Genomic DNA, 24,786 nt, shown 5'->3' on the forward strand with positions numbered 1-24,786 from the left:
TCTTTTTACATAATCCCATACTTCTTGCAGGCTTTGTTCATTTCTTTTTCTTCTTTTTTCTTTTGGTTTCTCTTCTCGCTTCATTTCATTCATTTGATCCTCCATCGCTGATACTCTTTCTTCCAGTTGATCGAGTCGGTTACTGAAGCTTGTGCATTTGTCACGTATTTCTCGTGTCATGGTTTTCATCTCTTTCATTTCGTTTATGACCTTCTCTGCATTAATTACTCTAGCCATCAATTCTTCCACATTTTTTTCAAGATTTTTAGTTTCTTTGCGCTGGGTACGTAATTCTTCCTTTAGCTCTGAGAAGTTTGATGGACTAAAGCCTTCTTCTCTCATCTCGTCAAAGTCATTCTCCGTCAAGCTTTGATCCGTTGCTGGCGATGAGCTGCGCTCCTTTGCCAGGGGAGTTGTGCTCTTATTTTTTGAATTTCCAGCTTTTCTGCCCTGCTTTTCCCCCATCTTTGTGGTTTTATCTGCCTCTGGTCTTTGGTGATGATGGTGACATACTGATGGGGTTTTGGTGTAGGTGTCCTTCCTGTTTGATAGTTTTCCTTCTAACAGTCAGGACCCTCAGCTGTAGGTCTGCTGGAGATTGCTTGAGGTCCACTCCAGACCCTGTTTGCCTGGGTGTCAGCAGCAGAGGCTGCAGAAGATAGAATATTGCTGAACAGCGAGTGTACCTGTCTGATTCTTGCTTTGGAGGCTTCCTCTCAGGGGTGTACTCCCCCCTGTGAGGTGTGGGGTGTCAGACTGCCCCTAGTGGGGGATGTCTCCCAGTTAGGCTACTCAGGGGTCAGGGACCCACATGAGCAGGCAGTCTGTCCCTTCTCAGATCTCAACCTCCGTGTTGGGAGATCCACTGCTCTCTTCAAAGCTGTCAGACAGAGTCATTTAGGTCTGCAGAGGTTTCTGCTGCTTTTGTTGTTTATCTGTGCCCTGTCCCCAGAGGTGGAGTCTACAGAGACAGGCAGGTTTCCTTGAGCTGCTGTGAGCTCCACCCAGTTCGAGCTTCCCAGCGGCTTTGTTTACCTACTTAAGCCTCAGCAATGGCGGGCGCCCCTCCCCCAGCCTCGCTGCTGCCTTGCGGTTAGATCACAGACTGCTGTGCTAGCAATGAGGGAGGCTCCGTGGGCGTGGGACTCTCCCGGCCAGGTGTGGGATATAATCTCCTGGTGTGCCTATTTGCTTAAAGCGCAGTATTGGGGTGGGAGTTACCCGATTTTCCAGGTGTTGTGTGTCTCTCTTCCCCTGGCTAGGAAAAGGGAGTCCCTTTCCCCTTGCGCTTCCCAGGTGAGGCGATGCCTCACCCTGCTTCAGCTCTCGCTGGTCGGGCTGCAGCAGCTGACCAGCACCGATTGTCCGGCACTCCCTAGTGAGATGAACCCAGTACCTCAGTTGAAAATGCAGAAATCACCCGTCTTCTGTGTCGCTCGCGCTGGGAGTTGGAGACTGGAGCTGTTCCTATTCGGCCATCTTGCTCCACCCCGTACTGGGATATACCAGGTTTCATTGCTCATATTGATGGCTGGTGTTTTTTGTGTTTTCTTCCCCTTTGTTTCTCATTCTATTTCTCTTTTCTTATCTTTCCAGGGATTCTTAAACATTTTATGGGATTTTTTGTTTTATTTATAGTGTTTTTAGTATATGACTTATAGTTTTCTTTGTGGTTGCTCTGGATATTACAATATGAATACATAAATGGTAGGGGCTGAATTGTGTCCCTTCAAAATTCAAATGTTGAAGTCCTACCCCCAGCACTTTAGAATGTCATGAATTTGGAAATTGGGTCTTTAAAGAGGTGATGATGTTAAAATGAGGCCACTAGGGTAGGTTCTAATCTAATATGAAAAGAAAAATTGTAAGAAGAGAAAATTTGAACACAGGCACAAACAAACAGGGGAAACCACGCGAAGACATAAGAAGACAACAGCCAGCTATGAGCCAAGGAGAGAGACCTCAGAAGGCACCAAATCTGATGATCTTGAACTTCCAGCCTCCAGAACAGTGAGAAAATAAAGCGCCCAGTCTGTGGTACTTGGTTATGGCAGCCCAAGCAAGTAACACAACAACTTACCACAGTCTACTGTCATCAGAGTGGCTTAGCACTTTGAGTGAAGTGTAGAAAACCTACTTCCATTTAGATCCTTTCACCGTCTCATTATTCAGATGTTATTGTCTAAGTATTTTCTCTGCATACTACATATTTTGCCCGATAATCAACAACTCATTCATCTTGCTGTTGGCAAAGCTCATTTCATTCTCTTATTCAAGGGTGTCTTTCCTGTTCTGCTGTTTGTCAAGTGAGTTTTGATCACATCCTTGGCACTTCAGACATATTACGGGACTGGGGCTAACTCATCCTATGTTGTCCCTTAAGTCCCAAGGTCCCCAGGCAATCCACCTTCTTCTTTTCCTGTGCTGGCTTGTTTCGTCATGACCAGGGACTTCTGGTCCTAAGAGGAAACCAAGAGCAAAGGGGCAGCTCCATCTTGACTGGCACTAGAAGACTCTGTGCCACGCTAGATAAAAGTATGACACATTTTATCTAGTATATGGAGGATTTTTAGGTTTCTTGAATCATTTCTTTTTGTCATTTCCCATATGGTAATTTGCCACATATGAATTCTGCAAGAATTTCTAATTTACTTGAACAAGTAGAGACTTTGCTTGTCCTACTAGACTTAGGAGACTTTTAGTACTAAATCCTGGAACAGGTTTAGGGAAGGCTCAAACTCTTTCTAAAATAATTTTGATGACAACTTTGTCAAACTTCTTATTTAAAAACTAACAAAATATTTCCTCTTCCTAATGCCCAAATCAAGTTGGCTTTAAAAAAAGGAAAATATATCTTCAAAATTAGGTCCTGAGATACTGACATTCAGTTTTGTGTGTGTGTGTGTGTGTGTGTGTGTGTGTGTGTGTTTGGTTTGGTTTGGTTTGGTTTTTTGAGCCAGAGTCTCTGTCTGTCACACTGGCTGGAGTGCAGTGGTGCACTCTCAGCTCACCGCAACCTCTGCCTCCCAGGGTCAAGCAATTCTCCCGTCTCCTCCTGAGTAGCTAGGACTACAGGCGCCTGTCACCATGCCTGGCTAGTTTTTGTATTTTTAGTAGAGATGGTGTTTCACCATGTTGGTGAGGCTGGTCTTGAACTCTTGACTTCAGCTGACCCACTCGCCTTGGCCTCTCAAAGTGCTGGCATTACAGATATAAGCCACCATGCCTGGCCAACATACAGTATTTTTTAAAAGACTGAATCTTCTCTTCCTATGTTTTCAGAGCATATTAACAAAAATTTAAAACACTAAAATTGTGATAACTCCAAATCATTCAGGCCTAACTCTTTATGTTACCCAGGACTTTATTGCTACAGTTTCTTTCTTTTTTCTTTTAATTCCTTCTCTTCTTATAACACATCTGATTAAAAAAAAGGATAATAGATTTAAGAAGAAAAAAAATTAGCTAATAATGACAGCAGGCTCACAATATTATCATAATGTAATTTATCGTGGATATCCTTATTCTCCAGGGCAGCATTTCTCAAATCCTTGACGGTATGACATTTTGGGCCAGATAATCCTTAGGGAGGGACCTTTCCTGCATATTGAGGCTGCTGAGTGGCCTGCCTGGCCTTGACCCACTCACTGCCAGTAGCACACCTCCCCACGGCTGCAGCAGCAGAACACCTGCAGTCACTGCCAAAGTCTTCGCAGTGGGGACTGGGTAGGTGGGAGACAGAATCGCGCCAGTTAAGTATCTCTGCGGTAGGGTGAACAGAAAATTTAGAGAATATTATAATTAAAGCTGCAATCCTGAAAGACAAAAATGATTGGGAGGTGTTGGCAAAAGGAAGGAGAGATAAGGAGAAAGAAAGAAAGAAAGAAAAAGAGAGAGAAAAAAGAAAGGAAGTAAAAGAGGGAGGGAAGGAAGGAGGGAAGGAAGGAGGGAAGGAGAGAAGTAAAAATAACTAAAATTTTTCCATGCCTCAGGAAAAGTTGTGAATGAGGTGAGCTGTGTCTACAGGGAAGATACTCTTTCTTCCTAATCCCAGAAAAACAGGTCGGTCTTTCTAAGCCCCAAGTGCCCAGGGTCCCCAGGAACCCACACTCTTGCCTTAAAGCATCTGCAGCCTTTCTGGGCAGCTGCCTCTGCCCTTCCATTTCTTACATGCCAGGCGGCAGGACAGCATCTCCAAGTATCTGCCCACCAGAGCTCAAAGTCTGGTAGAAGGAACTGACACTAGAAACGCATTCAAGGTCGGGCGCGGTGGCTCACACCTGTAACCCCAGCACTTTGGGAGGCCAAAGCAAGGAGGATCACCTGAGGTCAGGAGTCTGAGACCGGCCTGGCAAACATGGTGAAACCCTGTCTCTACTAAAAATACAAAAAAAAAAAAAAAAGCCAGGTATGGTGGCACGTTCCTTTAATCCCAGCTACTTGGGAGGCTGAGGCAGGAGTATTGCTTGAACCCAGAAGGCAGAGGTTGCAGTGAGCCGAGATCAGGCCACTGGACTCCAGTCTTGAGCAACAGAGTGAGACTTGTTCTCAAAAAGAAAAAGAAAAAAGAAAAGAAAAGAAAAAGAAAAGAAACACATTTGTGTGGTTCCCAAGTGCTTTCATGTAGAGCTGGACACATCAGCAATAGAAAAACAGTAACAAGTGCAAAAAGAAGGTGGACAGGATCCAAAACTTGTCCCTTTTCTGACCCAGTGTGAATGTATTAATTATTGGAAACTGGTTCCAGATTTGAAAAACATGCAAACAGAAGTTAGTATCTTATAGTTATTGGTCCCTCCCGGAAGATACAAAAATGAAATGAGCTACTAAAAAAAGTAGCTACACAGAGCTACTGACAATGAGAAGGTAAATGCTGGTTCCAATTTCATGCCTTGTGCAGAGATCCTTGTCCTAAGACAATTTGAGTTTCCAGCTCAGCAGCCCTGGCTTCAAAGACCAAAGATGAATGAGCTGTGAGCACAAACAAAGGTGAGCAATTAGCGAATCATCTCTCTGCTGGAAGATACAGTTGTCTCTGATCTGCAAAACACAGCAGAGGCACAATGATTCATCTGGCTGCCCAGATATCTGTGGACATGTTTCACCCCTTTACTGCACTAGATGCTTCTGAGCGGCAGAGACTTGCTCTGATTCCACTCAGGATGCTCAGCAGTGCTGAGCCTGGAGCCCCTACGCAGTTGTGCTCAATAAATATTTGCTAAGCTAAATGACAAACACGAGGAAAAGACACGCGGAAACCAGGAGCCGGCTCTGTGTGATGGTGCCCACTGTGAATCGTGAAAGAACAATTTGTCATGAGTTAGTATGAGCTGACTGGCTCTATTTTGCTGGGAACTGTACGTGATGAATTGGAGCATTTCCGAACGCAAGGATCTGCAGCCTGCCAGGCTGACCATATGGTGGCTGTTGATGAGATGCGACAATCCAGGTTGGGCTGAACTGCTGGAAATGGGAGAGTTGTCGTGGGTGCCCAGGAAGGGAAGGAGGGTCCTGAGGGAAATCCTGCAGCCAGGAGGAGCTCAGTTTCTGCATGCAGAGAAGGGATCAGGCGTCCATGTCTGAAAACTGGGGTTGGTGAGGAAGAGGAAGTCAGAACAGGCAGAGCCAGGAGGAAGGCACGTGCTTCCCAGACCAGGTCTCTCCTCCTGCGCTCCGCTCCGCTGGGAGGACACTAAATTCCCAGTCTCTCGCTGCTTGAAGCAAAACATCCCAACAGAAAAACCTAAGTTCAGTGAGAGAATGGGGAGCAGATGATACTTGTCTCCTCTCCCATGCTGTGGCATCATTCTCTGCTAGGAAGTGATGAGTATACACTCGGTTATAAAAATTGTGGGACAATTTTACAAATAATTAAATTATGAGAGACAACAGCATGTGATGCCACGAGGAAGGAGTTCGCTGTGAGATACCACACCTTCCAGCACACTCGCCAGCATCTACATGGAGACAGAGACCTACCCACGGGAAATCACTGTGATGAGAAACCGTGTGTTTCCCACACCTGTCTCAAGAAAGTAGATGGGGTGTGTCTTGATTTCCCGAACTCTCCTTTATCATCACAGAAGCATGTGTGTGTCTGCATACGCATTTACCAATTCTTATACCATAGCAAAGTTCTGTAATCCAGGCACTTTTGCCAAAACAACCATATAAATGCCTTCACTCAACAGAGTTTGCCAAGAGTCAGCCACACAGGGGCCTGAGCCGTTCGCTGCTGACATGACGGTGACAAGACAGTCTAAGTCCAAAGACCTTGTGGAATTTGTTACTGAAATGTGATTTTTTTTAGAAAACTGACAATGGGAGACATCAACGTGGTGACAATCCAGCCCTGTTCAATTGCAGAGATGCTGCCTCTCAGAGGGTGGACAGCGTATTAGGCTTAGAGACTGAGGCAGAACTTTGAGGCATAGCTGTAAAGAAAAGAAACCATGGTGTAGACACAGATAATTGTGATGTGTCTTATATATAAAATAGGCTAGAAAAATGCTATTTTCTGTGTAAATTTTGTGTATGTGTGTTGTCATAATGTGTATATTGGGAAAACTATATACTAAAATGTAAATGGTAATATCTAGGATTTTTTCTTCCTTGTGCTTTTCTATATTTTTAAATTTCAACAATAAATATCTTTCTGTAACCAGAAAAAAAAATCTTTTGAGTGCAGCATAAACACAACGTGACATAACTGCTCTCAGGCCCAGTTCCGAGGGAAGGCTCTCCCTGCTCCCTGCAGAACTGCTTCCCTCTACTTACGTTTCCTGAGTCCCAGGAATCTGGGCCTCCTTAGGCCCAGAAGCTTTTCTTAGAATCCAGGAAGGTCAATCCCATCTGTACGGCCACACTCCAAACACATTAAACCAAGATCATCTATTATCTGGGGCTGAGACTGGGAGACGCTGCTTTCTAGACTAAGCACACTGCAAACATGGAGGCAGACAACTTTTTAAGAAGGCAGCTGGTGCAGTAAAAAGCTGCAGAGCCTGAAAGTCCTCATCTGGAAACCCTCATCACCCCAAATGCCTTGGACGATGCCCTCAGGCTCTCTGGACCCTGGTCTCCAAAGGAGTAATGAGGAAATAATGCTCACCCCTGCAGCTTCTGAAGGCTTGACTGCTGCGGCCTTCACTCTAAAATGGAAAAGGCAAGCACCTGAGTCCTTGGCACAGAACCCAGGATGGGACTCATGGAAGCAGCCAGCTTAATACAGGTCTGCGGGCTGTATGGAGTAAACACTCACAGCCACTACGGGTAACTGTGTGTCTCCCATGTGCCAAAGACTGTGCAATGTGATCTGCATGCATAAAACCAACGTCAGGTGATAGAACAGCGGCAGGAGGACTAATATTGCTATTACCATCTTTAGTTTTTAAGTGCAGGGTCATGGGGCTGAGAAGGTGTCCCATGGCACTGGCTTTGAAACCAGGTATTCTGACCAAACTGTGAGCCACTGTGCTGTGTGCCTCCCAGCATGAAGTATGGCATGAGGCCATTTACACGCTGAAGTGACCTTGATATTTAAAAAGGTGCAATAGTGTCAATGCCTTCTGAAGTTCCTTTTTGGGGGCTCTTTATGTCACTCTTTGACATACAGAGCATCCACCACACTGGAAATTGGGTTTCTATCTTGAGTGCCCAAATATTGTTGCCAAAATTTTCCAGCCTGTTATTTTTCTAAAATTTTTAAAAATAAAAATTTTAAGGGCCTTTCTTTTTACAAAAACATCAAAACTACGACCATGCACAATCTTTCTGTATGTCCAACAGAGGATCAACATTAGAGGTCAAGAGAACGCACACTCAGGACTGGACCTTGTGTATATGAACAGCAGAGTGCTCGACTCCAGCAGGGAGCCACAGGGCTTAGCAGCTCATAACAAATAGTACTTACAATGTCATGACAGTTGACTCTCAGAGAGCACCAGTGGACTGTTCAGTGCTTCATACGCTTTTCTCAGGACTCCTGACTATTATCATCATCACCACCATTGCACAGACGGGAAAACCAAGGAGGAGGGCATGTGAGGGTCTGCCCACTGTCACACAGTGTCAGAGCCAGACTGTGGCTGAATCAGCCTGGCTACAGCCCTCCACTTCATCACAGCTTTCCTGCCTCCACCTCACCAATCCAGCCACATGTGACACTGGTCTGTTCCCTTCTCATTTTACACTCCTTTCCTCGCTGGCTTCAAGCCCCAGGTGCCAGGGACACAATGCTCAGGCACTCTCTGAGTGACCACCCGTTCCAGAGGAGATCTTCTCTCTCATCCCAATGGCTGCCTGTCTAGAGGAGTCCATGGGGTAGGGTTCAGATTGGGGATGTGTGCCAGGAACACACATTAGAGAACGAGGCCCCTTCTCAGTTTCCTTTGACTGCGCCATGCAGGAATCTACAAACTCAGCTGCCAGACCAGGTCTAGTGAAAACCCAAGAAGACCGTGTGGATGGAGATCCTGGCAATTATGTGGGGCTGCAGGGTGGATGCTCTCCTGGGAGGGAGAGAGCTGCTGCTTGATGGATTTTTGTGAATTTAATTCCCTAATTTTGTAAAACGAAGACATTGAGCAAGTCATCTCAAAGGTCCTGCCCTTCCTGTTCTGAAAACTCCGTAATTCAACTTGCACACAAAGAAAACAAGTATTTGATAAGCACATCTATTTTTCAGTGGCCGGCCTGCCTGTTGTTTTCTCCAGCACTAAATCACCCGAGATTAAGCACGGTCAGCTGCACGGCAGCCCGGGACAGCACCACATGGAGCCTCCAGAGCATCTGCTGGTTGCTGTAGACACAGGAACAACCATTAGGTGTGAGTGCTGTGGGTCCTTACACAGCAGCTACCTGACAGCAAACCACCGTCCAAGGCAGGCAGGGCTACACAGTGAGGTCTCAGACAGTGGGAGAGGAGAGCAGAGAGATGAACATGGACACATAAAAATAAGACAACAGAGAAATAAAATGTGAAAGACACGCCCTGCCTCAGTTGCATTTATTTGGAAATGCACGCACACAAAGAAACATTATTTATAAGACTCAAATCTGGGAGACCATCCCCCCTAAAGATTCCCCAGTTCTGTCAGAAAGGAAGTCAAAAACTAGTAAACCAAGTCATAACAGAAGGACATGGCTGTTGTGATCCAGACACAGAAGCCCGGGGTGAATGGGACATCAGAGGGTCAGGTGAGAGAAGAAAATGGTGAGAATCTTTAAACTCCACAGTAAAAGAAGTATCGTTTCATAAAACCGCGAGTGTGTAAGAAAAGTTTACTTAATAGGTGTGACATCAGCAAAAGTGGTAAGGCAGGGACCTCTGAGGTGTTCCTGCTAAGAAATGCTGGAAAACTTGACAAAAGCTGGCAGAATCAACCTTACCAGCATGCTGAAAGACCGTCACGGGGTAATAACCAAGGAATATGTGCCACTGAAACCGGGCAGGAGAACACTGCAGAACTTCAGCTTGTAGTAGCTCTGCCCTACGGCAGGCCGAGTTTCCACGTGGACATTTCTGGAAACAGCAGAGTGGATCTTACACCCAAGGAATCACGTTTGTTGGTTTCGACCTGACAGGGGTTTCCCTGGAAAGACGTTTGCAGGGAACTGACTCACAAAGAAAATGGAAAATCTGAACAGATCTAGAGCAAGCAACGAGGTTGAATCAGTGATCAAAACTTTCCAGCAAAGAAAAGCCCACGATCAGATAGCTTTTCTGGGAATCCTACCAACTATTTAACGAAGAATCAACACCAGTCCTTCTCAAACTCTTCCAAAAATAGGAGAGGAGGAAACTTCTCTTTCTATGAGGTCATCATTACAAAGCCAGGCAAAGACATCGCAAGAAAAGAAAACTACAGAACAATATCCCCTATGAATATATATGCAAAAATCTTTAACACAATGCTAGCAAACTGAATCCAGGAGCATTTAAGGGATTACATGTCATGATCAAGTGGGATTTATCCCAGAAACGCAATAGTCATTCAATATACAAAAGTTAATGCAATACATCACATTAACAGAATGAAGAGGAAAAAAATGATCAATTCAATTGATACCAAAAAAGGAACTCACAAAATACAGTATCTGTTGATGAAAAATTAACTCAATAAACTAGAAACAGAACTTCCCCAACATGATAAAAAGTATGTATGAGAAATCTGCAGCTGACATCATACTCAATGACAAGACTGCACCCTTTCTCCCTTAAGAGCAGGAACCAGACAAGTATGCCCTCTTTTGCAACATTTTATAGGAAGTTCCAGCCAGAGCAATCAGGCAAGAAAAATAAGTAAAAGGCATCTAAATTTTAAAGGAAGAAATAAAACTATCTTTGCTTACATATCATATGCCCTCATATGTACAAAATATAAGAACACACCCAGTTAGAGCTAATAGACAAATTCAGCAGTGTTGCAGGATACAAAATCAACTCATCAAAAATCAGTTGCACCGATTTCATATGCCAGCAATAAAAAGCCTGAAGAGGAAACACACTAGCAATAAGCAAAAGTAGGAAAACTATTTCATTTACAATAGAGTCAAAAATACTTCGCAAATAATTTTAGCCAAAGAAGTACAAGTCTTGTATACTGAAAATTATCAAATGTTGAAACTTTTTTTAAAACACAAATAAATAGAAAGACATCCTAGATTCATTAGTAAAATGCAAATCAAAAACACAATCACATACCACCTCTACAGCCACTAGGATGACCACGAAACTAAAATTAAATAAGTGTTGTAGAGGATGTGGAGGAATCGGAACCCTCATGGGTTGTTGGTGGAACTGTAAAATGCTGCAGCTGCTATAGAAAACACTTTGGCAGTCTCTCAATCAGTTAAACATAGAATTCCCATATGACCCACAATTCCACTCCTAAACGCAGGTGCTGCTCAGCTTACACTGGGGTCACCTACTGATAACCCACCATATGCTGAAAATACTGTAAGCAAAATATGCATTTAACACAACTAACCTACCAAACATCATAGCTTAGTCTAGCCTACCTTAAACATGCTCAGAGCACTTTATTAGCCTATAGTTGGGCAAAATAATCTAACATAAAACCTACTTTATAATAAAGTGTTGAATATCACATGTAATTTATTGAAAGTGAAAAACAGAATGGTTACATGGGTACTCAAAAGTACAGTTTCTACTGAGTGTGTAGTGCTTTCCCTCCATTGTAAAGTCAAAAAATCTTAAGTCAGGGACTACCTGTCTATACACGAAAGAACTGAAAAAACAGGTGTTCAAACAAAAACTTGTACACTGATGTTCACAGCAGTTCTATGTAAAACGGCCAAAAGGTGAAAACAACTAAAACGTCCATCAACAGATGAATGGACACACACAATGTGGCATATCCATACAGTGGAATACTATGAAGCCATGAAAAGGAATGAAGTACTGACACGGGGTACAGCATGGATGATCTTTGAGAATATGATGCTGAGTGAAAGAAGCCAGTCACAAGAGGGAAGCCACATGGCATAGGATTTCATTCACATGCAATATTCAGAACGAACAAATGCACAGAGGCAGAAAGCAGACGAGTGTTTGCCCTCCTGGCAAGATGTCCTCCCTCCACATGTCCACAGCCTTCTTGCATGATCTGCCACTGTGCCCTACCCTCGGGGGTCTCCAATCCAAGAGCCTCTCTCCCCCTCCCACCCTGAGGCCTGGCAGGGGCTGCTACTACGGTCACACACGGTAGAGTCCTGTGCAAACACATGTCTCGGAACTGCCTTCAACTCTGAGTCTAGTTCCAGGGCTATGGACCCCGGCTGTACCCTAGAGTCACCTGGGGAGGTGACTGAACCATGCTAATGCCAGGCTGCCCTAGAGACTAGACTCAGAATGTGGACAAGAAACCTCTGGTGTGCTCCCCACAGAGGACACAGCAGCCTGCACCCTCTTCCCAAAGTGTCTATACCATAGGGACTGCAGGCAGCACGTCCACCTCGCTTTTCCCGGTTGCCTGCAGACGGGCTGCCCTCTCCAATCCAAGGGAATCTCGCGCTCTGTGGGTTCCGCAGCTGATTCCCCAACGCGTGGCCACCGTTCCGCCTTCCCTGCGGCTCCTCCTGACCCCAAGGCCCTGCTTCCATTCTTTGCACCCACAAGTCTGGTCCTTCCAGGGTCCTTCCTGCCCTATGGCCCCCGCTCTTATCTTCCCGAGGATGTGCCTTGCTCCTCGTCATCGCCCAGGCCTTGCGAACCGACATTCTGCTCTCAGACGCCCTGCTCGGGGCTCCAGAGCCCGGCACCAGCCAGCCTGAGACCCCCAGGCTCTCCCGTGTTCATCCGGCTTCGCTGCCCTGGACCCGGCACAGCCCCGCTCCCCTCCACCCCAGCCAAGGCTGTGATTCTCCCCGTGCGCCCCCCCTACGGCTCACCCCGTCTACCCTCAGAGTCCTCCACGGCAAAGTGCAGCCCGGCCGCGTCCGGCACTCACAGGGCTTGGCTCCGGGTCGTCACCCAAATCTCACCCACACCCAAACTGCGAGGGGCCGGGTGGGAGGTTCCTGGAACGTGGCGGCGGTTTCCCCCTCCCCCCACGCCGCTCGCCATAGTGCGTCCTCGGGTTGTTTACCTTCTCCGGGGCTCGTGCTCTCCCGCCACGTGATCGCCTTTTTCCGCCACGACGGAGTTTCCCGAGGCCTCCCAGTCACGCCGTCCGGCCTGCGCGCTGGGAGCCAACGAAACCCCTTTCCCGCGTCGGTTGCCCCGTCTCAGTTCTTCACAGCAGCGTGACGCCCTCACACAGGCCGCGGTCACCCCCAGCCTGCCCCGCACGCGGCCCCCGCCAGAGGAAGGCCCCCGGCCCTGCCTCCCACCAGCGTCTGCCTCTGAAGAGCGCACCCTTTCCTTCTCCTAGGGCTTCCCCCGGCCCTCCAGGCGCCGGAACCAGGAACCCAGCTTTATCCACCACCTCCCACTGCGGCCTCTCCCCCGTCTCCCGTCGGCCCCCGCGCCCACCCCGCCCCCAGCGCTCCCAGAACGCACCGCGCCCCGTCTAAGAAACGCACGCCGGCGGCAAGGCTGCCTCTCCAGACCCTCCCACGGCCTCGGCTGCTTCAGGCCTCTCCACACACATGCATGCACACACAACCACGGCACATCTCACACACATACACTGCAGCACACCACACAGACATACACACATGCACACACATATCACCTATACACAGCATATCTCACACACACATATACACATGCACACGCATATCACATATACACAGCATATCATATCACACCCACACACACATACACATGCACACACAACCACGGCACATCACACACACACTGCAGCACACCACACACACATATACACATGCACAGACATATCACCTATACACAGCATATCATACACATACACAGCATATCACACATACACTTATATACACAGCATATCACACCCACACACACTTATATACACATGCACACACAACCACGGCACATCACACACATACACTGCAGCACACCACACACACGCACACACGTATCACATCACAGCATATCACACACATATACACAGCATAACACACATGCACACATATCACATACACAGCATATCACACATACACTTATATACACAGCATATCACACCCACACACACTTACATACACATGCACATACACAACCATGGCATATCACACACATACACTGCAGCACACCACACACACATAAACACATGCACACACATCACATATACACAGCATATCACACACACATATACACAGCATATCACACCCACACACACTTATATACACATGCACACATATATCACATACACAGCATATCATACACACATATACACAGCATATCACACCCACACACACTTATATACAGATGCACACACAACCACGGCACATCACACACATACACTGCAGCACACCACACACACACATACACACACATATCACATATACACAGCATATCACACACTTATATACACAGCATAACACACACAGTTATATACACATGCACACACACAACCATGGCACACCACACACACATATACACATGCACACACATCACATATACACAGCATATCACACACACACTTATATACACAGCATAACACACACTTATATACACATGCACACACACAACCATGGCACCTCACGCACATGCACACACACTCCACAGCACACCACAGCACATCACACATACACACCATAGCACACCACACACATGCACACACACCCCACAGCACACCATGCACACCGCACATTAAACACAAACATACACATGCACACACACTCCACAGCACCCCACACACATACACATGCACTCCACGGCACACTGCAATCTCACACACGCACTCACATTCACATACACACACATTCCACAACACATACACATACACGCATATATAACCCACACATACACTGACATACACATGCACACACACCACATAATCACACACATATATACACACATCACACATTCATACACACATGTACCTACATATACACACGCCACACTACAGCACACCACAATCACAAGCACAAGTACATGTACACACCACACACATACATGTACACACCCACACACATACACACTCTCCACAGCACACCACATATGCACACACAGATGCATGCACAGCACAATCTCACGCACTCACATGCATACACATGTTCACCCTGACAGGCACACACCTCAGGCCCTCATTTCCTTTTCCTGCTTTACTTTTCCACAAAGACTTTAGCACCATGTGGCATGTTTACATGTCCTTTTTCAAAGTCATCTTGGCCCACACGTTCAAGTGTCAACCCTGTGAGTGCACAGATACTGTTCTGTGAACGGCTCTGCGGCCAGCACCCCCAGGTGGTCTGACACAAGCAGCCTGTCAATAAATGCCCAGTGAGTCACTCGTCCTGGAGAGTTCAGAAGAACACGAACTCTGGACCCCGGAGTGAAGCGTGCAGGCCAGGATTCCACTCAGGCCCTTGCCCCGGCCCCATGGCGCCTCCCGTCCCCAGAGGTCAAGGCTCCCATGCCCTGGCGTGGCACAGACATGCCCGCTGCACCTCACTGAGCAGCAGCCTCGCCCGATGTCAAGTGTAGTTTCAGTCAGCTCAAACTCCCTCACTGCTGAAAACACAGACTGGAAGGGGCCTCCCAGGTCACGTCACCCATCTCTCAGTCACTCGAGCCAAGCACAGGGGCTGGCCCCGTGCAATGTGTTACCGTGACAGCTCATGAAGCAATAACCCAAAGATGTGATTTGGGCACTGCCTGTTTTCTTTGGCCTGCAGACACTTTCCGGAAACGGAGGTCCAGCCTCCCCGGAGAGGTTCCTTTCCCTGTCCCTGCCCTTGTCCTGCACCCAGCTATGGACAGAACCACAGACACAGTGGCCCACAGGCACGACCTGAAGGCAAGTGCTTCACCCAGCAGGCCTTGGAGAAGCCAGGACAGCATCTCAGAGACAGCCTCCAGAACTCAAAACTCTCCCCACCAGAAACTGCTACAAACAAGACATTTTCAATCTGACAGAAATAAATCAAATCCAGACAAACCCGAATGTTTTTTGCATGCTTTACCTAAGAAACAGCAATTCAAATAAACCATTGAAAAAATGAGTGTGGAACTAACCTAAATGTATATGTTATAAAGCTTTTCATACAATAACTTCATTTTTGTTCGATTTCCTTTCCATGTTGACATTAATTACAGTTTGGACAACTTTCCATCGTATAGGACTTTCCAATTTGAAAAGTGCTGTCATACATAGTGTTCTTTGGATTTTCAATACATGCTGGCAGGGAAGGCAGGGTAGTAACGACAGCCCTCATTTTCAGAGATAAAGCTGGGGTTCCCAGTCTAAGCTCAGTGGTGTGCCCGAGTGACACAGACAGGGACCTGGAACTGCACCTCTCCCACGACCAATGCTGCCTTTGTAAACGCGCAGAACTCTGACCTGCAGAGTCCCCAGCAGGAACAGGCTCCTCACACATGAAGGGAGGATCTTTCTTCCACTGGTGACCCTCCACCTCCTGCTCCTAGGGAATATTTTATGAACTGTTGCCTGGCATGTCGGATCCACAAATACTCATTTATCTGACTCCTTACTCCCTCTACTCCATGTCCTTTACAAAAAAAAAAAAAAAATGTCAAAACTCCAAAAGGTTCAATTTTGTTAAACTGTATGTAGTATTTAATCTTAAAAACCAAGGAAAGTTTAGAAGCTGATAAAACAGGAAGTTCTTACGCTGAGCTCTGCCATGTATAACCCAAATTTGGAGTTGGTTTTAAGTTCTTCAATGCAATGTTTAAAATGTTAGTTACCATAAAGTACACGGGTCACTATTCTGAATCTAAAAGCAGGACATATCCAAACAGCATAGACGATCATTGTAGATTTGCAGATCATCGGAAGGATTTCAATATACCAAAATAATATGCTAGGGAGAAAAAAGCTGAACAATTTTTATAGTATTTTAAAATTAGCATTTTAATATTTTTAAATTAACTGAACCTTGCGGCTACCTCCCTCCAATGCAGGCCTGTGTTGTTTCATTCAATTTCTCCCTGTCATAGGTCATAAACAAAAAAAAGTTTGTGATTGATCACCAGATTATCAATTTTTAAGTTAAAACAAGGGATGTTAGGCAGTGATTGTCAGAGGGAAAGCAGCAACCTTCTATACTGTTGATGGGAGTAATTTGAGACAACGGTTTTCAAAATTTTAAAATGAAATTTTGCAGTAACTATACAAATATAAGTGCATAGACCTTGAAAACAGCAATTGAATTTCTAGGTACACATACCAGAGAAATATTCCTAAAAGTATCTAAGGCTGCCTGTGTAAATTTATTTCCAACTGATTTGCTTGGAGAAGCACTGAAGACACCATCAGCAGCACACTGGTTACGAACTAGCTGGTGTGCCAGTGCTGTAGGTTATTTGCATCAATCAAACTGAGGCTGATCTATTATGTCTGTGAAAGGTGATCTATTATGATGCAAAAAAATACAGATAACAAAATTACAGCCTGGAGATGTGACATCCCATGAGGTCAGACCCCCTCCTCCCCAGCACTTCCTCCCGGGTTCTCATACAGATGTCAGAATGACCGTTCACAGCAGCCTTGAAACGAAATCCTTATTTGCCCTCTTACGCAGTGCATGCTGCTCTCATTCAAACACGCACCTGCTGAGTATCAAATAAACCTGAAGTGCTTTTTTTTTCTTGAGACGGAGTCTCTCTCTGTCACCCAGGCTGGAGTGCAATGGCGCAATCTCGGCTCACTGCAAGCTCCGCCTCCCAGGTTCATGCCATTCTCCTGCCTCAGCCTCCTGAGTAGCTGGGACAACAGGTGCCCGCCACCACGCCCGGCTAATTTTTTTTTTTTTGTATATTTAGTAGAGACGGGGTTCCACTGTGTTAACCAGGATGGTCTCGATCTCCTGACCTCATGATCCGCCCGCCTCAGCCTCCCAAAGTGCTGGGATTACAGGCGTGAGCCACTGCGCCCGGCCACCTGAAGTGCTTCTTGAATAATTCTGCCAAAAGTCACTTCTATGAATTGCTGAGATCAGAGGCCCTTAACCACTGTAAAAGTCCCAGGGCCTGTGGAAGTGGCTCCTAGGGCTGGCACTCACACAGACAATGAAGAAGACGCAGTGTCAGAAGGACAGCCACGTTTTGTGTTGGTCTCATCTGTTTGTGGCAGCCCAGAAAGCAGCTCTTCAGAGTGGTACCCTCCTGGAGACGCTGGCCTCGTGGCCTCCGCAGCGATGGAGGTCAGTGGTCAGCTGCTGAATCCAGGTAAAACTAGCGTGGAGTCTGCTCCATGTGGCTGAGGATGGTTTTCCTACACGGTACCCAACTTGCTAATTCTTTGGTCCCCATGACTAAAACAGACATACTTAGTTAACTACTGACTATAATGGTTAAAGACTGATCTGTCTTTCCAGAAGGTTCTCTGACTCTTGTGCCATGCAGCCCCAGGCTAGCCTGAAGTGCCCAGGTTCACATTCACTGTTGTACCACCAGGACCAGTCTTCTCAGTGTTTGCTTATTTGTCTCACTACAAAAGCACCTTGGGCTAAAGACTAAGTCAGTCTCCATCATATCTCAACATTCTGGCTGAGGGTCAGAGCAGAATAACCTCCATTTCCCATTCGGAGGCACCTTGCCAGGTGGAGACACAGACACTAAGAATTTTGTCTTTTCTAAAAAATAAGAAATACGCCTGGAAAACTCAGAAGGAAAAATAAAAAAGAGGTTGTAACCAAAAGTCTAAGAGAGACACAGAACGGCAGGATTTCAGAGGCGCCTGGGATAATCCCAAAAGGCTCAAGGACAAGATGGGTATTTGAGTCTGGAATGAAAGAATCAACATTCCATCAGTTTATTTGAGCAGTTCAGCTGGAGGATGGAGGCTGAGGCAAGACGGGGCCTGGATGAGATGAAACGTGAGCCCACTGGGACTCAGGGTTCTCAGGTGGGGTGAGGCCTGAGGCTGAGTCTCTCCACTGTGCCCCCAGCCCAGACACCAAACCAGGATTCCCTGCACACACTTTTGCTGTGGATGATGTGGTGACAAGTCAGAGGTGGACTGTGGTCATGTAGACAGGGAGAGGGTGGCAGCTTACCTTCACAGCATGTCAACGAGGAGGCTTATTGAATAAACAAAGAAAGAGAAGTGTGGGAAACAATCACTTATTTAAACACTGCTCATGGATATTTAAAACACCCGCGCCCCGCGTACATGGTGAACACACACTGCAGATGGTACCTGGGGCTTTGTGGTACTTTCTGGAAGGAATGATCCATATGTAGATTTTGACATCCTTCATGAGGCCATGGTTTTTTGGCCTTTGTATATAATTCATGCACTTGGAAGTCATGAGAATTAATTGAAAATAGAAAAGTTGGCAGGGCGCGGTGGCGCATGCCTGTAACCCAGCCCTTTGGGAGGCCGAGACAGGCATATCATGAGGTCAGGAGATCGAGACCATCCTGGCTAACATGGTGAAATCCCATCTCTACTAAAAGTATAAAAATTAGCCAGGCTTCATGGTGTGGGCCTGTAATCCCAGCTACTCGGGAAGCTGAGGCAGGAGAATCGCTTGAACCCGGGTGGCGGAGGTCGCAGTGAACAGAGATCATGCCACTACACTCCAGCCTTGGTGACGGAGCTCAAAAACAAAAAAAAATGTCAATAGCTCTTACTTTTCAGGAATCCAAATTTTGCCATTTGTCAGCTCAGATGACTAAAATCTTGATGCCGCTTCCTTTCTGATGAAAGTCAGGAAAAAATGGTCTTAGCCTTTATTAATACAGCATTTGTTAATGCTTGTCCACAGGTATCATTTGAGTCATAAAAACTGCCTCTATTTTTCCCTGCCTCATTTGTGTTATGCTAAGCAGCCTAGAGCTTATAAGTTATCATTAAAAACTTGAAAATATATTTTACACAGTTTAGGCTGGTTTGATCTTTATATGATAAAATACGATGATGAAACAAACTGCACTGCACAGACACACAGACAGGCTTTATAAAGCACAAAATAAATGGTTAACGGGGAAAACCTGTAGTCCTGAGAGTTCTGTAGTAGAAGCCAAGATGCAGGGAGTTCGGGGAAGCTCGCCTCTTGTGGCGGAGCAGGCACGAGTGACAGAGAGCAGGTCCCTCAGGGAACAGAGCTCTCACAGGCATCAACATTCCTGCTGCTGTCCTGGCTGGTCTTCACTCACCCAGCCAGGGTCTACTGCGGCTCTCACTGCAGGGGACTTGAAAGGCATCTGTGGTTCCTGGCAGTCATTTCTTATCCTACTGTTTGTAAACCAAATGAATTTGCTTTCTCTATCCTTTCCACATCAATCACGTTCTGCAACTGCGGAACGACTCTGTGGTTTTACTCCACAACATCCTTCTTCAGTTGTGGGGGTGGGACGCACACCCAGTCCTTGCCCAAGTGCCTTCTAATCAGGTTCCATTTAACGCAGGGCACCGCGTGTCATGATTCCTCTCGTAACCTTTCTGATCTGAAACCTTGCCTGCAGAAGTTTTCTTGTCTTATGTTTAAAATTCAGCTATGAATGCTGATGAATGTCATACAAGCGCATGTGTCCCCCGGATAAATGCAAGGTAATGCGTTCGTGGCATTCTGGATTCTTTCTTCTACAATTACACCTGCAGCTTCATTCCCTTTCATGATAAAGCAGGAGAGAGGCTTCATGTGATTGATTGGGTGGTTCTTCAGGTCAGAGGCCAAATGCACTGTGACCTGGTTTTCCACAGGGTTTTGGGGCCTGACACTTGTTGCCCCTGTGACTCAGCAGAGAGGACTGCCTCCGTCATCCCAGGGAGGACACAGCCGCAGGCTCAGGGCCGTGTCTGAACACACCTCCCCGAGAAGCAGGCAAGGGAATCTCGACCACAGAGCTTCTCGTGATGACAGCGAACCATTTTATTTGTAATGTGATGTGACTGTGTGCGTTGCTTCACCACTAAATATGCACCAGGATGTGTTGAGATAAACACTCTAACTGAAGCACTCTCTGGGACCCCAAGAGAACTCTCTTGAGGATTAAAATTCAATTCAGTGAAACGTAACCAGTTAATAGTCACTGGAGGGATCTACCACACCTGGAAATATAGCTCCAAGAGCCTTCTTTACTATTGAAAATCGATGTCATACCCATATGCGAAAGGCATGAGCATCTGCAGTATGTCTCCTGGGGAGTGGGGTCGACCACAGCAGCCGGGTTCAGCCACGGGCTCTCAGCCACCAGCTCTGGGAAGCCCGTGTTGTTGGTGTCGCGCTGGCATGGGAGGGGACTCAGTCCTGCCTGCCACTCAGCATTTACTCCAGCTCCCTTCCCTCCTGGCCCATGGAGTAGGTCAGTGATTCGTACTACGTGCTCTGACACCCGTTTGGGGCCAGTCTCCTCTGCTGTACCCACACTTTGATAAGACAGAGCTGTGCTGCCAAGAACCCCTCAATCAATAAACATATTTTTCAATCAATGAATGTGTCTTTATTCAAGAATCAATGAGTGAATAATAAATTTCAAATGAATGTTTAATAAAAATACAATAGTTAAGGAAACTACTAATTCTACCAGAAGATGTATTATAATTCATCAGTTTCCCCACCCAAAGCAGTCTGATCTAGTAGGAGAAGCCCTCAACAAAACATGAGAATAAGAAGACCCAGGTTCTATCAGTATGCATCTAGCATCCTTGTAGCCTCCGGGCCCCCCCTTTCTAATTTGCAAGCTATCTGTTTGTGGGGGACAGCATCTATACCTGTTAGCTTTTACTGTAACCAACACTCACTGGCTTAAAGCAACAACCATTTATTACTGCTCAGGAGTCTCCAGGTCAACTCGTGGTCCTGCTATGTGCGCCAGGCTTAGCCAACATGGGCTCTACTCACTCAGCTGTGTGCCCTCAGCCACCCGTTAGGGACCATTTCACCTAAGGGGACCTGAGTGGGGTGGCCTGCCTCTTCTCCACGAGGTCTCTATACCCCTCCCCACCGCCACCCCACCAGCAGGCTAGCTTGCCTGGTTTCCATGGTGGTTAGGGTTCCAAGCAAGTCACTGGGAACCACAAGGCCTTTTGCCTCCCAGGTTTGGTGAGGGCTAACTAGTACCAGCTTCTCTTGTTGGAAGCAAGTCCCAAGGCCAGAAAGAGACTTGCCTCTGGATGGGAGAAACTGGAAAATCACACTATAAAAGAATGTGGACACACAGAGGGCCGTAACTGTGACCACTGCGTATAAGCAAAATCTCTTACAGTGTCTTATCACTCGTTCTCCAGTGTGTGTTCCTGGACTGTTTCTTTTTTAAAACTTTTTTGTTTCATTTCATTTTATTTTTAGAGACAGGGTCTCGCTATGTTGCCCAGGCTGGTCTCAAACTCCTAGTCTCAAGTGATCCTTCCACCTTGGTCTCCTGAACAGTTGGGAATACATGTGCAAGCCATCATGCCCAGCTTAATCAGAAAGACTATAAATCATGTTTTGTTTTCTGGTTTTTGGGTTTTTTAGAGATGAACTCTTGTTCTGTCACCCAGGCTGGAGGGGCTCCCTGCACACTTGAACTCCTGGGCTTAAGTGATCCTGCCACCTCAGTCTCCCAAGTAGTTGGGATTACAGGCACGTACCACCATATTCAGCTAATTTATTTTAATTTATGTATTTACTTATTAGAGGCAGGTTCTTGCTATGTTGTTCAGGCTGGCCTTGAACTCTTGGGCTCAAGTGGTCCTCCTGTCTCAGCTTCCCCAGTAGCTGGGACTATAGGTGCGTGCCACCATGCCTGACTTTCTAGACTATTTCTGTAGCAAGATGGCCCCTTGCTACAGAAGTGGTTCGGGGAGCCTGAGGCAGCCTTAGAGGGGCGTCTACTCTAGGAAGATGATTTTCTTCCAAATGAACTTGGCTTCTTGGGGATACTGGCAGGACCAGCAGGCATTTCACCTGATCCCTAGAGATGACGCTCAGCCTGAAGCCAGCCCTCAAAAGCTCCCCCTCTGCATACTGAGTGAGCTGGGAGTGATGTTGGGAGGGTACCTTTCTTCCGGGAAGACAGTCAAAAGAAAAGCAAACCTGAGACAGTGAGGGTCGATTTTTATTTAATTCTCCGCTAACTCATCCTTAGCCATTAGAGGTCTTAATGACGCTATGTCCGGGGTTCGCGTGATCCAGTTTTCAGAGCTGTTTGTTGGAGACTGTATGTTCAATTTACTTTGCTTTATAGCAAAGTGATGGCAATGTTATCATTTTTCTAAATTCTGCCCATGAATAGAAGGCCCCGAGGCTGGGTCTCACTGCTGAGAAACGTCAAGCTTCCTGCCAGACTCCCTCAAGGGTTCTTGAAACGGTTCCACTTCCATTTGGCCCTTTATCCAAGCTGCTTGATAGATTGTTAGCCCTCGCCAAGACTTACATCAATCCTGCCGTGAAATCTCACCCGCTCCCAACACACACACTCCACACGGCATCTTCTAAATTCACTCTACTCGTGGCTTCGGTATCAAAATCACAATGATCTTCTGTTTCTGCAAACACGTGTGCTTCCCTGCCCTGTTGTCCTTTAAATCCTATTATACTTAATTTTTTAAAGTATTCTGACTTCCAAAAGTTCCTCAATATGGTATAAAAACAAAATTATTTGCCTTTCTCTGGCACTATCTTGTTGCTTCTCTACTCTTTACATATGCAGGCTCCTTTAGCAACTCCTGGCTCTCTGATTAGGGATATTCATGAAGCCTCCCCTGAGCACCGTACATGTCTCCCGAGGTGCCGCAGCCTTGCTCATACCCAGCCACGCCTGCAGTCCAAAACAAGTCATCAGCTGGGCCATGTTCTTTCTGCAGGGTCTGGGGGAAACAGTTCTGTGCCTTCTCTCAGCTTCTGGCGTTGCCAGCAATCCTTGCACTTCTTGGCCCACAGATGCATCACTCCAGTCTCTGCCCCCATGGACATGAGTCCTTCTACCCTGGATGTTTTTCTCTATCTCTTCTCTTCTTATAAGAGGAATTAAAATGGATTAAGGCCTCACCCTACTAGTCCTATGTGACCTCATCTCAAGTAAGTGCATCTGCAATGACCCTATTTCCAAATAAGGTCACATTCTGAGGTTCCAGGAGGGATATGCATGGCAGGGGGGCAGCCTCCAACCCAACACTGACCACTTTACTGGCCAGCCAATGTTTACTGAGCCCTTAATATGGTCCTCATGCAAAAGACACTTCAAGCATGGTCTCCTTTCATCCTGAAAACAAAGGAGTCAAGAAGACACTCTTATTATCCCCTCTTTACAGACAAGGAGCCCCTGGGTGGTGACCAGTGAGAGCTGGCGTTACATCTACAGAGAGGCGCTTCCCTCTCATAGCCTCGGTGCCCTGTGTCTGGCGTATGTTTCCATTTCTCTACTGCACTTTCATCTGACATCTACAGGCTTCCTGACATGCTGTGGTTAAAGCATGTTTTTCCTTTCCCAAAAACAAATTTTTCCATAGCATATAGAAGAGCTAAAAACTTGGTTTTTCAAAGTTAGCGGTAAGTGATTGGCCGGGAGCAGTGGCTCACGCCTGTAATCCCAGCACTTTGGGAGGCCAAGGCAGGCGGATCAGGAGGTCAGGAGATCAAGACTATCCTGGCTAACACGGTGAAAACCCGTCTCTACTAAATATACAAAAAAAATAGCTGGGGGTGGTGGCGGGCGCCTGTGGTCCCAGCTACTCGGGAGGCTGAGGCAGGAGAATGGCGTGAACCTGGGAGGCGGAGCTTGCAGTGAGCCGAGATCGTGCCACTGCACTCCGGCCTGGGGGACAGAGCAAGACTCCGTCTAAAAAAAAAAAAAAAAAAGAAGTAAGTGATCAAAACCCCAAATAATAAAGTAAAACAAGGTGTATAAGGGTCGCCCAAAGAAATGGAACCAAAAGGATGTCGATAAAGAGATTTATTGGAAGGAACTGGCTCACACAGTTATAAAGCTGGCATCCGACCGACAGTGTCGTTAGGAGGAGGTCAGCCTTTCACTTTTCCATCCGGCCCTTCAACAGATCAAATGAAGTCCACTCACACTGGGGAAGCCTCGTCTACTGACTCCAATGTTAATCTCATACAAAAACACCCTCACGAACACCTCTGGAATAACATTTGACCAACTATCCGGCACTCCATGGCCCAGTGAAGCTGACACATAACACTGGCCATCACGCAAGAAAAGCCCGGTCTGTGTGCCCAGCATCACGGGGGGTGCCAGGGAAAGAGAAACACGGCGCGTGTTCC

At 46.6% G+C, this 24,786-nt stretch overlaps 1 protein-coding gene across 4 annotated transcripts in view; it reads right to left on the reverse strand.

The window, feature by feature from the left end:
- The window catches only part of GABRG3 (gamma-aminobutyric acid type A receptor subunit gamma3), a 568,731-nt gene that overhangs the window by 434,419 nt on the left and 109,526 nt on the right, over positions 1–24,786 (reverse strand). For 2 of the 4 annotated variants that reach the window (XM_073995285.1, XM_045395169.3), the window contains exon 1: positions 12,612–12,991. The exons of the other annotated variants lie outside the window; for them this stretch is intronic. The gene's annotated coding sequence lies outside the window, so the exon portion shown is untranslated. Of the gene's footprint in view, positions 1–12,611; positions 12,992–24,786 lie in introns of those variants that run through there. 4 annotated transcript variants of the gene reach the window in all.

Source organism: Macaca fascicularis, chromosome 7, assembly GCF_037993035.2.
Source record: "Macaca fascicularis isolate 582-1 chromosome 7, T2T-MFA8v1.1".
NCBI classification, from domain to species: domain Eukaryota; kingdom Metazoa; phylum Chordata; class Mammalia; order Primates; family Cercopithecidae; genus Macaca; species Macaca fascicularis.